Raw genomic sequence first — 14,608 nt, forward strand, 5'->3', positions numbered from 1 at the left:
GTCTCATTAAGGAGACCTGTCCTTGCTTCTGAGGTCAGGAAGTGAGTCCCTATGATGTAAATCATTACATTTAATCATGAAGACCTAGTTTAATGGAGTTTAGCTTTAGAGTAAGGGCTGGGGTAAGTCTCTGGGAAATTAATGTGACATTTTTAAATCAGTTTTCACCAAGTTTCAACTTCCAGAGCTGAAAAATTAATCCTGCAAGTTCATAATTGCAATTCCTCTAGTGTCCAGTTAAGGTTGCTTCCAAAAGTGAGTCCATCCCCACAGACCCCGTTTTTAAAACGTCCCATTTTACATCAGAAATAAACATGTTTAAAGCCTCCTGCAAAGAATGGTTTTGGTCTCCGCAGCTAATTTCCCCTTTCGGAACAACTCCACTTTGTTCAAAGCATCGTTTTGACTTTTGTTACGGGTTATAGTTAGAGGTGTGGCTACTAGTTGTCTGCTAGGCCTCACTTAAAAGATACAACTTATTATTGCACAAAAATTCGGCATTGAAATTGTTCTGATCAAACTGAGGCAACCTCTGGTGCTAAAAACTAGAATTTCCTTTGATGGCCACTTTGTTTTGCCTAAAGAATTTGGAGGGAATTTCAGCACCCAAAACTAATTTATTGGTAACAAATATAATGTTTAATGGATGAAAAACATTGTGTAACCCAGTCCTTTTACTTTTCATCCTTTCGTAATTATTTTGTTTCTATTTTGCCTCCCTTTGTAGTCTTTTAAAAATATTTTACATCTCTTTGTAATAATTTTCTGCCACTGTAACACATAGACTTCATTAATCCCACATTGTTACAGCAGCACAAGAGCCAGCGAGAAAAATGAATTAGAGCTATATTAGAAAATTAAAAAATAATTAAAAACAATAGATATATACATGCTATATAGTACATACTACATACTACATATGTAGTTCCTCATCCTTTTATGGTTCTAACGTGCCTCTTTGTTTCTGCTTCCCGTCCTGTTATAGTCAGTTTTTATTTGTATGTGCTCATTTTGTGTCCCTTTATTAGTCTATTGTAGATTTCTTGGAGACCTTTGTGGCCACGTTTGTGATAATTTCGATAGTTTTGCATCTGCTGACATTCATTTTGTATTCTTTCACTGGCGGTAAATTTGTTTACCCTAGACGTCATTCAGAATTCTTTTGTTGTCATATTGCTTGTTCCTGCTGTTGCTTTTGATTCCTATTTAGGCATTTGGAATTTTTTTGCGTAATTTTGTTGTAATCATGAGTTGTTTTACATCTATATGTAATTATTTTACAGCTGTTTTGTTTACCTTAGTTTGTGTTGCCCATCCTGTTGTTATGTTTTGTTCACTTGTGCTCATTTTGCTTCCCTTTGTAGTCTTTTGTAGATCACTTGATGTTGTTTTGAATCTCTGTGTTTATTTTGCATGTCTCTGTGGCAATTTTTAGTTGTTTTGTAGTTATTTTGGCTGTTTTATTGTATGCCTTTGTTATTGTTTTCCATCCTTTTGTAGTTGTTTCGTGCCTGCTACTACTCATTTTGCTTCCTTTTTTGGCTTTCTTGAAGATGTTCTGAATTACATTTTTGTATTTCTACCACTTTGCAGTTGTTTTGGATCCCTTCATAGTACTCTTGCCTTTCTCTGTGCTTTATTTACATCTGTTTGTATTAATTTTTAAATCTTTTTGTTGTCATTTTGCATCAACTCACAATCATTTTAAGTTGTGATTGTTTTGAACCCATGTGCAGTTATTTTGGATTGCTTTTTGATCTTTCAGCAGTTATTTTTTGTTATTTTGTGTTTCATGTCAAGAAGAGAAGTTAAGTTTTGGCCTCTTGAACACTTGGATTTTGTGTTTTTGCTCTTTACATCTGCTCAGTAGAACAGCCATGTTGCTTGCCTGTGATGGCTCTGTGAGTATATAATGAGGCGCTGCCCTTGGCTAAATATAACATGCTAACATTTACACATGAAACTGTATATGGAAATGAAACGGATGCGTCGGTGTGAGGACTTTATTTAAAAACAGTCCATTTACCGAACTTAATTAAAAGTTAACACTGAAACAGTGAGTGGAGTGAATCTTTAAACATTCAGGCTTCTCAGAGGATGAACCTTTATGACTTCACACCCACTAAAAACCAAAAAAAGAAAAAAAGCCCTTTGATGTTTTCATGTGTAAGAAGCAGTGCCACCTACAGGGGGCACCAGCGGGGTTCTAGCCTGGTCTATTTTGTCGTTATTGTCGATGTGTGCGTGTAAGTGTGTGTGAACAAGGTTAGGGAGTGCCGGCCACCGGGTGCAGCTCCTGCGTCAACAAATGACTCTAAAGCTATTCTCAGCACCGTGTCCTCATTAAAACATTCCCCAAAGTGCCCCTCCGTTAAAACGCCCTTGGCTTCGTGTTTAGGTGTCTAATTAGGGTCCTTGCCTCAGCCGTGGTCCTGGCTTGTGTGTCAGTTTAATGAGGCAATTAGGGATATTAGAGATATTGTATCTGGACCAGAGATTTGAGGGGAACTGGGAAGTGTAGTGCAGGCTGTGGGGGCAGTGGGAGGACAGAGGTGTAGAGTTGCAGGCGTGTTGGTGCAGGCTCCAGCAATGACCCACTGGAAAAAGAAGAAAAAGTTAATTAAAGAAAAGTTTAAGAGGGAAACACTGGTTCATGGAGCTTCTGTGGATAATTATGTGCAAAGTACAGTCGCTACTGCAAATCTCAGGCTTTAAATGGTTCACAGGGACTTCTGATTTGACCTTTTTCCTTTTAAGTGCTTCATAACAGTATGTAATGAACAGGCTATAACAAAGAGCTTCTGCCATCGTAAAGGGGAGCTCTTGTGTTCATTTCTAGATACATATTTTTATTCATGGACTCTATTTCAGTAGCTTTGCATAACTCACTGTTCAAATTAATCCTTCACAGGTCAAAATGCATCCTCCCATTTAAGCCAACTTGCTTCTGAATGGCTTCAGAAGTGGGTGGGGCTTATTAGGAACATCCCCCTCTTGCTGACATCGTATGGTCCCAGGGATTTAAAAAAAATGACATAAACTGACTGTTTAGAGCAGTATGCTGAACCTCTATCTGACAGGGATCACATGTACATGCACTGGCCTCATTTTTTAAAACTTTAAAATCATTTAATATACTATTTTAATAAGCTAATAATCTTCACGAATGTCTGATATTCATATTTTTTGATATTCATGTTTTTTCATGTATATCTATACTGTGAATAGCTGCATATATTCAAGCTACATTAGCCATTTTTCTGGCCACTAGGTGGTAAGGAAACATTCACGAGGGGCTTAAACATGGATCAGATTAAACTGTATTAGGATCATTCTATCTCAAATCCACCAATCTTTACATTTCCGGTTGTAAAAAAAAGAAATTTTAGCTTCATATATCAAATATACTTCTCAGTATATGTTTTCTTTGATAAATGGTCTGTTAGTCAATTTTCCTTTTTTCGCACATTGACATTTGCGGCAATGTTTGAACATTGAAACTGTTACCAGAGTTTTAAGTCATCATCAAGAAATAAAGAGAACCTGTTCCCATGTTACATGTTTGTAACTGTTACAAATAATGCTTCTGGTCTCTGTGATCCTTTTACCGCTCACTACAAATGGTCACTAGATTTAGTTGAGGGTTGGAGGTAATGGAGCGTGATGCAATGTGGCAATGTAAAATCCTTAGTTGTGCGGCAAGCAGCAATCGTCTCTTGTCCAAATGTGGTCACATCTGGCTGACAATAAACCCCAAAATGAGAATGCTGAGGTTTCAATATGTTTCAACCGAGGCTGCTCCTGTCTTTTATACTTTGTGACCAGTTTATGCTCTCCTTTTTGACCTGTTTTATTTTTCCGTTGTTCTTTAATGACATCTGTGTTGATGAGGGTGATGAAATTGAGCAAAGCTATAAATGAGCCAAAAAGTCCAAAACACTGAGCTAAAGACACTAAAGGGCTCAGAAAAATTGTAAAACATGGGTTATTGTAGGTTTAAATAACTGTATTTTATAAAGAAACAGACTTCAAACAGATGGGACGATGTCCTCCTGCAGGTCATCTGCACACTTTGACCTGTGAGTTTGCTGGAGGTGAAACAGGGCACAGGTCTGTGTAAGTGGAGGAGGTACGTTACCTCTAAGTTTGCCTCCATGTGTGCAGGTTTCTGAGTCACTGTGAGAGCCGAGTGCCGTGCTGCAAATTGCATCTGTTCCTAATTACAGAGTGCTAATGAAAGCCTGTACTCCTGGTGGGCCTACTGAGGACCGGCTTGGCACCTCGCCTCCGCCCCTCCAAGGAGGCAAGCAACTGACGGCACATGCAGTCGTAAACAAAGCGAAGAACATACAGTGGGTGCCGAAGACTGATGAAGACGCAAATGTGACGGGCTGATTGTTGAAGGACAGATGCCGTCCTCCTCTGGTTGTCGCTGTGTAGCTCGTCTTCGTCATCTCCAGCAGATCTCTATAATAAGTCCAGATTAGATTAGTGTTCTGACTGCAGCTGACAGCAGCCATAACTCAAGCTGCTAAACTAGTTTAAAGCTTTTCAAACCTATTCATCAACGTTAGAGACGACGTTGACAACTTTTGGTTTGATTGAAAACAGAATGATGTGAAACAGGAAACCCTGTTTTGTGGTTGTTTTGTCATCTTTCTTTGGGCTTTTTCTCTTATTATGTGGGTTTTGTCTTTTTTTTTAAACCATATTTTTGTGTTCTGTGCGTTTTTGAAGGTATTTTGTGCTTGTTTGTTCTCATTTTTTCATCATTTTGTGCTTTATTTTTAAATTTCTTTGTTTTGTGGTTTGTTGTGGGGACGTTTTCTTTTGCTTTCCATCACATGTAACACATTTTTGTGTCAATTGTGCTCTTTTTGCTTTATTTTATGAAATGTTATAACTTTTGAAGTTCTTTGGATTTTAAGTATTTTCGTGGTTATTTTGAGACTCTTTGTAGTCATTTTGTGCCCTTTTGTGGTTACTCTGTTTTCACACAGAATGATCCCTATGAACACCATCTACTCCAATCAGAGATGTTATCAGATGATGATGATGGCACTTCCAGCTGATTTCAAACTGAATTTGGAACATTACCTGCTCCCAACCAGGAGATGCCCCAGCATAAGTTACCATGGTGGTTTAGCCAGGTATGAAAAGGATGACTTTTGTGACTGAAAACTCGGGTTTTAAGCTTGTTTAAGTTTAATCTGGGTTTGCAGTACAGCTGTCTGGTGTAATTTTGCTTCCATTTGAATTTGTTGAATCTCTTTAAGGTAATGCTGTGTCCCTTTATTATTGCCTCTTGTCCTGTTGAAGTTGTATTGTGCTTGTTTGTTTTGTTGTTGTTATGTTTTGTTTATTTAAGCTCATTTTTCTTCCAATTGTAGTCTTTTGTAGATTGCTTTGCATTTGTTTTGCATCCCTTCAGAATCATTTTGCATCTCTTTGTAGTCATTTTGAGTCTTTTCGTTGTCAATGTGATCTTTTTGTACATATCTGATATCTCCCTGTGGTTGTTTTGCATCTCTTTGAGGTCAGTTTGGGGACTTTTTGATTTATTTTAATCTTTATTTTGTCCTTTTGCATCCCTTGGCAATAATTTTGAATCCAGTTATGGTTGTTTTGCATCCATATGTAGTTATTTTGAATTACATTGTGGATGTTTATCGCCCCTTTGTATTTTAACAGTTACTTCTGGCCTTATGACCTCTTGGACCGCGATGTTTTGCTCCTTATTCCTGTTCAGTAGACCATCCATGCTGTCCATGACGACTCTATGTAATGAAGCACTTCTCTCAGCTAAATCTAACCTGTTCGTATTTGCACATAACACTACATAAGGTGTTAGGACTTTCTTCAGAGGAAGGTAGGGTGATATATTGTCTCCTCCCGAGAAGAGAAGTCATCACTCATTCCTGTCACTTCTAATAATTTCTGGTTTACTTTACATTTCAAAAAGGCTTCTTTCTCTTTTCAAGTGTTTCTTTAAGTTCGAGATCTGCCTGAAGGTCACATTTTAAAGAGTACCTATACGACGTGGCTGCAGCAGATGGTACAGCCGTATATTTTTCTATGTTATCAGGCTCTTGATCGTAATCTGCATATGGTGTTTAGCTATCAATATCTCCTTTACACAAGGTCACCTGAGCCCACTGCCTCACTCCAAGCTTTATGTGTTTGGGTTTAAGTCAGAAGAAGCCATGCGCACACATTATACTTAAGTGTAATGTTTGAACTTGCTTCTCTTTCCTTTTTTTGTCCAGGGGAAGCCTCTATTTATCCTCATTTCCTTCCTTTTTATTATGAGAAGTATCTGGAAGGTTTGCTCTGGGAGGTTGGGTGTAAAACTCAAGCAGGGACCCTCAATGTTACTAATTCATTTACAGATTTAATTAGATGGATGGAGCCCTTGCCGTTATTAAAACAGGGAGGGAGAGGATGTTGCCAGCACTACAGGACTTTTTAATTACAACTCCACATCCCTGCTTGCTGACGTCTGGGGAACCAGTTAATTAAAATCCTCATTATTTTACTTTTAATTAGTTCCCCCCTCTTTTGTTTCCTTGCACCATATGGCAATGTTCTGTGGTCAAATCAACTTAATTGAGCTAATTAAGTTGATCAGTTTAATTATTCAAAGTACTCTGATTGGATGGAATTACGGTCCCATCCCCCCTCCCTCTGTCACCTACCAAAACATGTCTGCTTCAGACTCAAATTCACATCATATCCATTTCATATCATACCAACTGTTAGAGCTGTGGCTGTACATTTATCATCATGATTCAAGTGCAGGATGTCTTCAAGTCTTTAAAAACTCACAAGTTCATGAACTCATGGTATCCTGAACACCAAATATCCATATCGAGTAATCCAAACCATGTGCAACGTATTAATGACTAACCTCACGATGTGGTTGGATTATCTTAGAGGTCTGCCTCTGCCCATAGAGAACCCTCAGCATCAACTTTTCCTGAAAACATTTTAACCCTCATTTTGAGTCCCTATGTAGTTTGCATCCAATTCTACTTCTGTTGTGTCTCCTGAGTTTTGCTTTCCCTTCCTTTGTGCTTAGTTTGTGTTTTTTGTGGGTGTTTTGCATCCCTTCACAGTCAGTATCTTTTGTTTCCAGCACATGTGCACTTGTGGTTGCATTATGTCTCTCTTTCCTGCTCTAGTTAGTTAGTTAGTTAGTATTTGTGTGTGCTCATTTTGCATCCCTTTGTAGTGTTTTTTTATAACTCTGTTGAAGATGTTTTGCACCCCTTAGTGGTCATTTATCGTCTTCTGTAGCCAACATATCTTTTTGTGGTTGTTTTGCATCCTTTCATAATTGTTTTAGCATCACTTTGTTCGCCATTACACATTAAAGTACTTAAAAAAAAACATCGACAAAAGCTGTAAAACCGGAGCACCCACACTATTTTAGATATAACTCCAACATTTTGGCATCAACTGACACTCCTTGTTCTGCTTTGCATCCTCAATGAACTCCAGGTAGCAGGGATTGAACCATTCATCCTCGGTAGAGAAACACGAGACAGGAAGGTGTGGATTTCATGTTTTAACCATCAGTGGTACCTCAGTGTTTAGTTGCTTTCAGATTTTATGTTAAGTTTTGTTTTTGGTTGTTTCAAATACATTAAAAGTCTACAAAAGAGGGATAGACTTTAATCTGACCACACACCCTAGGTGAGTCGCTGTTGACCTGGTGGATGCTAAGAGCTCAAGCAGCGTTGAACTTCACGGTGATCCATCCAGTTTCTTTGAGACATTTCTGACTGACTAACCAGCGAATCCACAGTGTCACTCTGCTTTAGTGGCAAAGATACAATTAGCTTGAGTGGCTGTGACATCAGTGGAGACCTACTGCTGAGTCCATGTTTGGTGTACTCATCACATGGCTCTAAACTCTGTGTACAATATGTGTGGAAACCTCCTGAGGGTGGCACTTCTCACTGATGCAGGAAGTTCCGCATATGGCACCAAAACACTGATGCTCTTCACTTCTGTTACAGTCTGTCAGCACTCACCTGATTCAGTTTAGAGCAGGTGTTCATGCTCTAAATTGAATGTTCAAACATCAAATTATCTTCATTTCCTTATTTATTAACCATCATTGCTTGCTTGTTGGTGCTTGAATGGACTCTCAGCGGATGATTCAAACAGCTCAACGGTTTGTGAGTTAACTTCTGGAGCTCACTGTGAGATTATTGTCAACACTGTTTGTTTATTCATCAGCCAGATTGACCAAAAACTGCCAAACTCTGTGAAAAGGTGAGCAAAGAAGGAACCTTTAAATCCATTATCTTTAAATCTTCAAAATGGGACACTGACCTTAGCAAGACGAAGTGCCATTTAAGTTTGGAGCTGCAGTCTTCTGGTTGTAATTATCGGACCTTGTCAAAGACACTCGTGTCTTTGAACCTTTTCTTCCTTGTGCGACTGACTTTAATGCATTCCAGACTTTGGCATGAGCCCTCATTTCGACATAATCATTGTTCACATTATCTCCCATTACTGATCAGGTCTTAAAGGGTCAATCTGACAATATTCCAGTTTTATTTTACAGTCCAGTATTAGTTTATTGCCAATAAAAAAAGATCGAGTATTTCAGTGTGTGAGTAAACATGTATGCTGTGATAATTTCAAAGTCTCTAGGGTGATTTTCTTTAATGTCTCTCTTGGTTGGAGTAAAGTTTGGCATGTTGTTATTCTACACTGCTAAAAATAATAATAATTATCATCATCATGGGTAAAATACAAAGTCAGTTAAATTTCAATGATATCCATCATCCAGAAGATCAGTGTCACCTTTGGTGGAAATCAAAGTGACAACAGGTGCTGTGGAAAGGCAACAGCACCATCCACCTGTCAGTCAAAGAGGCCACACCCCTAATAATGAAAACCTTAAGTGTTAACAATATTAAAAGAGAAGAACTGGCAGAGACCAAGACTGTTTATGATAGAAGAAGATATAAAAATGTTTAGATTACGGTGCCAGATGAGTAGGTCCTAATTTTGACTTCAGTTCTCCTTCAAACAGCTACCATCACTTTATTGAGACCTTGAGTCCTTCAAACAGTTTCTTTTCCACAGAAAAAGTTCCTGCTGTGGAAATTCATCCTACAACTTATGAAATTATTCAACAAGTTCCTCTAATATTTCATCTCAAAGTGGCTCACTGAGCTATACGATAAGTTTGTTACACCACAAGACTGGACACCGATTTCATGTATTTATGTTAATCCAGCCTTTTGATATGTCTCCTTTTCATATTTCTGTGTTTATAGTGAATATGAATAAACTCCGTGTGGGTGAATATAAAGCCTATAAAGAATATAAAGAGGAGAGTCGTGTAACAGCACGGGCAGCTTTCAGTTTGGTAACTTCACACGGTTGTGATGAAGGCAGCCTGACGTGCTCAGCCTGTCCGTGCTGATAGGAAATCAATTATTTACTCCACGTCTGTGATCTTGAAAAGCATAAGACAAATTCATTAATGCATGCAAATGAGTTTAATTGCAATTATCTCCATATCTTGATAAGGAAAGAGGGGGGTCTCCCAACCTCCCTCCATAGTGCGAGTTCCATGCCGGCCTCGAGCCAATCAAGCCTCATCTGCATCTCACTAATTAGCCAGACGAATTCAAGAACCAATTAGCAGCACTGCAAAGATGTGAGACGAGGAGAATGAAAGTTTTCAGAGGGTATGACTTACATTTGTCCTCGTATTACACCACACACGAAGAACGAAGCATGTTCCAGTACTGTGAAGCGATTTTATGTTTCTTTAATCCTCCTCTCCTTATGCTTCTGTTACACTTTAGAGAACAGACACTTCATCATATTATGGGCACAAATCACCAAAGGCTTTGGCAGAAATTGTGTTGTTTTTTGTTTTTTTTGTTGATTAAACAAAACACAAAGTTTTGGTGATTTCTTTGCACCGAGCAGAATTAGATTTGATCAGGCTGTGTTTTAGTTTACATTTTAACTTTATTTTAAAGTTAAATGTTTCTATTCTCAACATATGGCCATGTTTCATGTATCTCCTGGGCAGATTTCTTGGGGAAAATGGAGAAACAATGGGATCTTTGTCCACAGATACAGGATTACCAGTGAGGCACCGCAGTAATCAGCGCTACGCCTACTTCTGCCCACCACCCAGATTAGCCCCAGTAAGAAAAATGTGCTGCTGAATAACACTAGAAGCATGCTGGAGAGTGGGATTTGGAGGAATTAAAAGGAACCTGCTCTGCATCCACCTCTCCTGTTTTTATTCTTGGACTCTTCTCACAGACTGCATATAAAGGATGAACGAAGCCACCACAACACAGTGAAGTCCTTCTGAGAAGCTTCAATCTGCAGGCTTCTTTGTCGCCATCTTGGTGTTCTGAAACCAGCCCTTGAACATATCCTGGTTCATCACGGATTATTGAAACTAACAACTGAGACCATGGACACATCAGTGTTCACTGAAGTCATAGATCAAGAGAGGAGGAGGGTCATTTTTGCACAGCCTTCAAGGGAGTTGCTCCCTGCTGGCCACTGAAAGATTCAAGATTCAAAAGATTCAAAGTGTTTATTGTCATGTGTCACAAGAGAAAAGGCATTTCTTTGTGCAATGAAATTCTTTCTTTGCTGTCCACCCACAGATGCCGATTAATATATACAATAGAAATGGAACATATAAATACAAATAGTACAAATAAATAGCTGAAGACAGAAAAGGAGACAAAATATGGAGATTTGAAACTGATGTGTGCAAAAGAGATATAGCTTAATATGCTGGCTTAATATGTAAGATGACCAGATGTGCAAAAAAAAAAATTATTATTACTGTTCAAAATGGGTCAGCTGTTCAAGAGTCTGATGGGGAAGAAGGAGTTAGTGAGTCTGGATGTTCTGGATTTCACACTTCTGAGCCTTCGTCTCGAGGGCAGAAGTGGTGTGTGGGGTCTTTGAGGATGGAGGCAGCTCTCCTCTGGGCTCTGCGATGGTAGATGCTCTGCAGAGAGGCCAGCGGAGTTCTGATGATCTTCTCCGCAGTTGTTATCACTCTCAGCAGGTGTTTGTGGTCCATAGCAGTAGTGCTGCCGTACCATGCAGTGATGCAGCTGGTCAGTGTGCTCTCCACAATGCAGCTGTAGAACCTGCCGAGGATCTTGGCCGACATACCAAATTTCCTCAGCCTCCTCAGGAAATACAGCTGCTGGGCCTTCTTGACCAGCTGTGTGGTGTTCAGTGACCAGGTGAGGTCCTCCGTGATGTAGATGCCCAGGTACCTAAAGCTGCTCAGCCTCTCCACGTCAAGGCCCTGGATAGACAGCGGTGGGTGAGGCCTCCTCCTCTTCTTCCTCGTGTCCACTATCATCTCTGTCTTGTCAGTGTTGAGGGTGAGGTTGTTGTCCTCACAACATGACACCAGACCGGCCACCTCTCTCCTATAAGCCACTTCGTCCCCTCCAGTGACGCGACCGATCACTACAGTGTCGTCCGCGAACTTCAAAATGATGTTGTCTTTGTTGGAGGCGACACAGTTGTGGGTGTACAGGGTGTAGAGCATAGGTGTCAAACTCTGGCCCGCGGGCCAAATTTGGCCCGCAGCCTAATTACATTTGGCCCGCAAAGCCATACCAAATTACTATTAGAGCTGGCCTACTGGTATTATACAGCTAATATATATATTGTTTAGTATTAAGCTTTGCTTGTTCCATATTCAGTTTTTCAGCAAAACATGTTTGAGTCCATAAGAAAAGATTCATTCTTATATCTGGAGGAATAAATATATTTCAATAAATATTAACGTTAGCCCGCGACTTTGTTCCAGTTTTGAATTTTGGCCCACTGTGTATTTGAGTTTGACACCCCTGGTGTAGAGGATGGGGCTGAGGACGCAACCTTGTGGGACACTAGTGTTTGTAATAATGATGGCTGAAGTCCTGTTGCTGATCCTGACGGACTGGGGCCTGCCAGTCAAAAAGTCCTGTAGCCAGTCACATAGGGTGGGGTGCAGGCCGAGTGTTGCCAGCTTGTGAGTGAGTTTGTGTGGGATGAAGTATTGAGAACGGAGGTGTAACCAACAAAACGAGTCTTTATTTTCCAGAAAAGAATGCACGTTTAAGGAAACTGACATCTTTGATATACAGCATATCTTTGTATCAAAATAATTCACTTTTCCACTAGTCACTGTCACACAATCAAAGCTGAATCAATAAATGATTTAATACTAACATGAATTTTTATAATAAATAGCATCCATTCATCCATCCATCCATCCGCTCTCTCCATGTCTTCTAGGAGGACACTAAGGTGTTTCCAGGCCAGCTGAGAGATGTAATCTCCTTATTGTCTTCTGGGTCTGCCCTGGAGAATTCTCCCAGCTGGAAGTCCCTGAAACACTTCACCTGGTCCTGGTTTCGATGTGGAGCTGTAGGGGCTCTACTCTAAACCCCTCCTGAATGACCGACCTCCCAGGCCTCATTTTGGTTGCTTTTATTGTGATGTCATTCTTCTGGTAATGACACAAAGCTCATGTTCATGTTGGCAGCGGGAATGTAATGAAACAGATTCCCTTTTACACTCTTCACCACTGAAATCATGCCCCCATGTCACACCAATCCTTCTGTCAGTCTCCCGTTCAGTGCTCCCCTCCTTCGAGAAAAACACCCTGAGATACTTGAAGTCCTTAACTTTAACCTGGAGTGGGCACTCCACCGTTAATGAACTGCTTTCTTTCCTCTTGTCTCTATATACACAATACTGGGAGCACACGTTACTGTACGAGAACAACTTTGCATTACTGTTTTAGCTCCCTCCCCCCTCTCCTTTAAAGCCAACTTTCTTCTTATTGGCTACCCCTCGTAACATAAAAGTGGGTGGGACTTCTTTCTGCCTGTGAGGACCATATTAAAAAGATCCCCTCCCTGTTACTTGCAAATGTTAATGCTTCGTATTGTTTAAACAGGTGTCTTATAAACATGTTTATCCTCCATATATAGTAGGCTGTAAACATGTTTATTCCTAGTTAAAGCTAAACATTTTAACATCATAGTCTATGGGGACCGAGTCACTTTTGAACCTCAAGTAGCCATTTGAGGAACTGCAGCTTTATCTTCAGCCCGAAAGGTTGGAGTCTGGATAAAATATGAAGATACCACTAAATCTTAAATTCAGTTTTGACATAAGAAAAAGAGGCTTCTCTTGTTAGAAACTTTTATTTCGCCTCTATGACCTCTTTTTTTTGAGCCTCTGTCCAAAATAAGCTTTTTCACCTCCACATAAAGCCAGCCTCCCTTGTAATTGAAAGTGGGTGGGACTTGTGTGTTCCTCTCACTGACATCATTAAGATCCAAGAGGAGAAAAAATTTTAATAAACTGTGTGTTTATTAAATTAAAGCCTGAGCTTTTGGCTCAAGTGGATTATTTGTTCACACACTGACCTTGTTATTTGAAACATTAGCCATCTTTATTGGGAACATACATAACTGAAAAAGGATGAGAGAAAAAAAACATAATCGCACAGGCTGTATTTTGTATTTTTTGTGATAAGAAGCTACAGCCTGACTAGCTTAAACAGGACTGAGGTTGAATTGGGAGAAACTGGTGAGACTCCGGGCTTACAGCAGAGTCATGAGTGAAAAACCAGAGGAATGCACTCGCCCTCCATCATTATGAAAGAGCTCTCTGAATCACCACCATTAAAAGCCTCATTGTTGCTGTGAATGTGAAGCTAATTGGACTAACCCTGTGAGAGGGAGCTGCCGACTTCTCCGGGCCCCGTTAATTTGAGGAGTCGCAGCTGGCTACTCATGTGTGCCTCTGCCCGTTCTGTGTGCCTCACTTCCAGCCTTTAATTTAGCTCCACAGAAAGCTGCATAAAACAATACAGGGGGAAAAAAAGGGGGACGAGAGATCCCAAAATTAGCGTGGAAGAGATGATCTTGTAGTTTCCATGCCAAAAAGATTTAAAAAGGCTAATTTAAAGGCACTTTTCATGCCAGAAAGCAATCAGAGCCGAGAGCCTGGAAGGATCAGAGAGCATGTAAAAAAAAGTTTTAATTTGAAGGGACACAGAAAAGAGGAATCCGAACGTTTTTATGGCTGAAAACAATGTAAGTCTTCGCTCTTGTATTTTATTTTTTTATTTTGTTTCAGACAACTATGGAGACCACAAACTGCTGGCTGCCTGGAGCCCACAGGAAAAAACAACCCTCCCTTTTAATTAGACCAGCTCACCAGATTAGGCCTCATTAGGCTGCAACACTGGAGTGCAGCTAAAGCCCGCGTAGGCCTCCAGCGCATCCCACTTTAATTGCTTCTGTAATGGCCTCAGCTCAGGCCTTTGAAATCCCATTCCTGTGGGTAATCAGCCATGTTTGTCTGAGAACCACAAGCGTTTCTCCCCTACTTACCCCTCAGTCTCAGGCAGCCAGAGCTAGCTCTTTAGCCCAATCACACACTTGTCACATGTGAGTCGAATGACTGAATTATTATTATTATTATTATTAGTTCTTCTGAAAGGACTCCAAATACTCAAGAATCAACAGAGAAATGATGGTTTGTACTGCAGCAGAGAGAATGTCAGCACAATGAAACCACG

This window comes from Perissodus microlepis, chromosome 7 (genome assembly GCF_051167445.1).
Source record: "Perissodus microlepis isolate ML-2025 ecotype Zambia chromosome 7, ASM5116744v1, whole genome shotgun sequence".
Taxonomy (NCBI): domain Eukaryota; kingdom Metazoa; phylum Chordata; class Actinopteri; order Cichliformes; family Cichlidae; genus Perissodus; species Perissodus microlepis.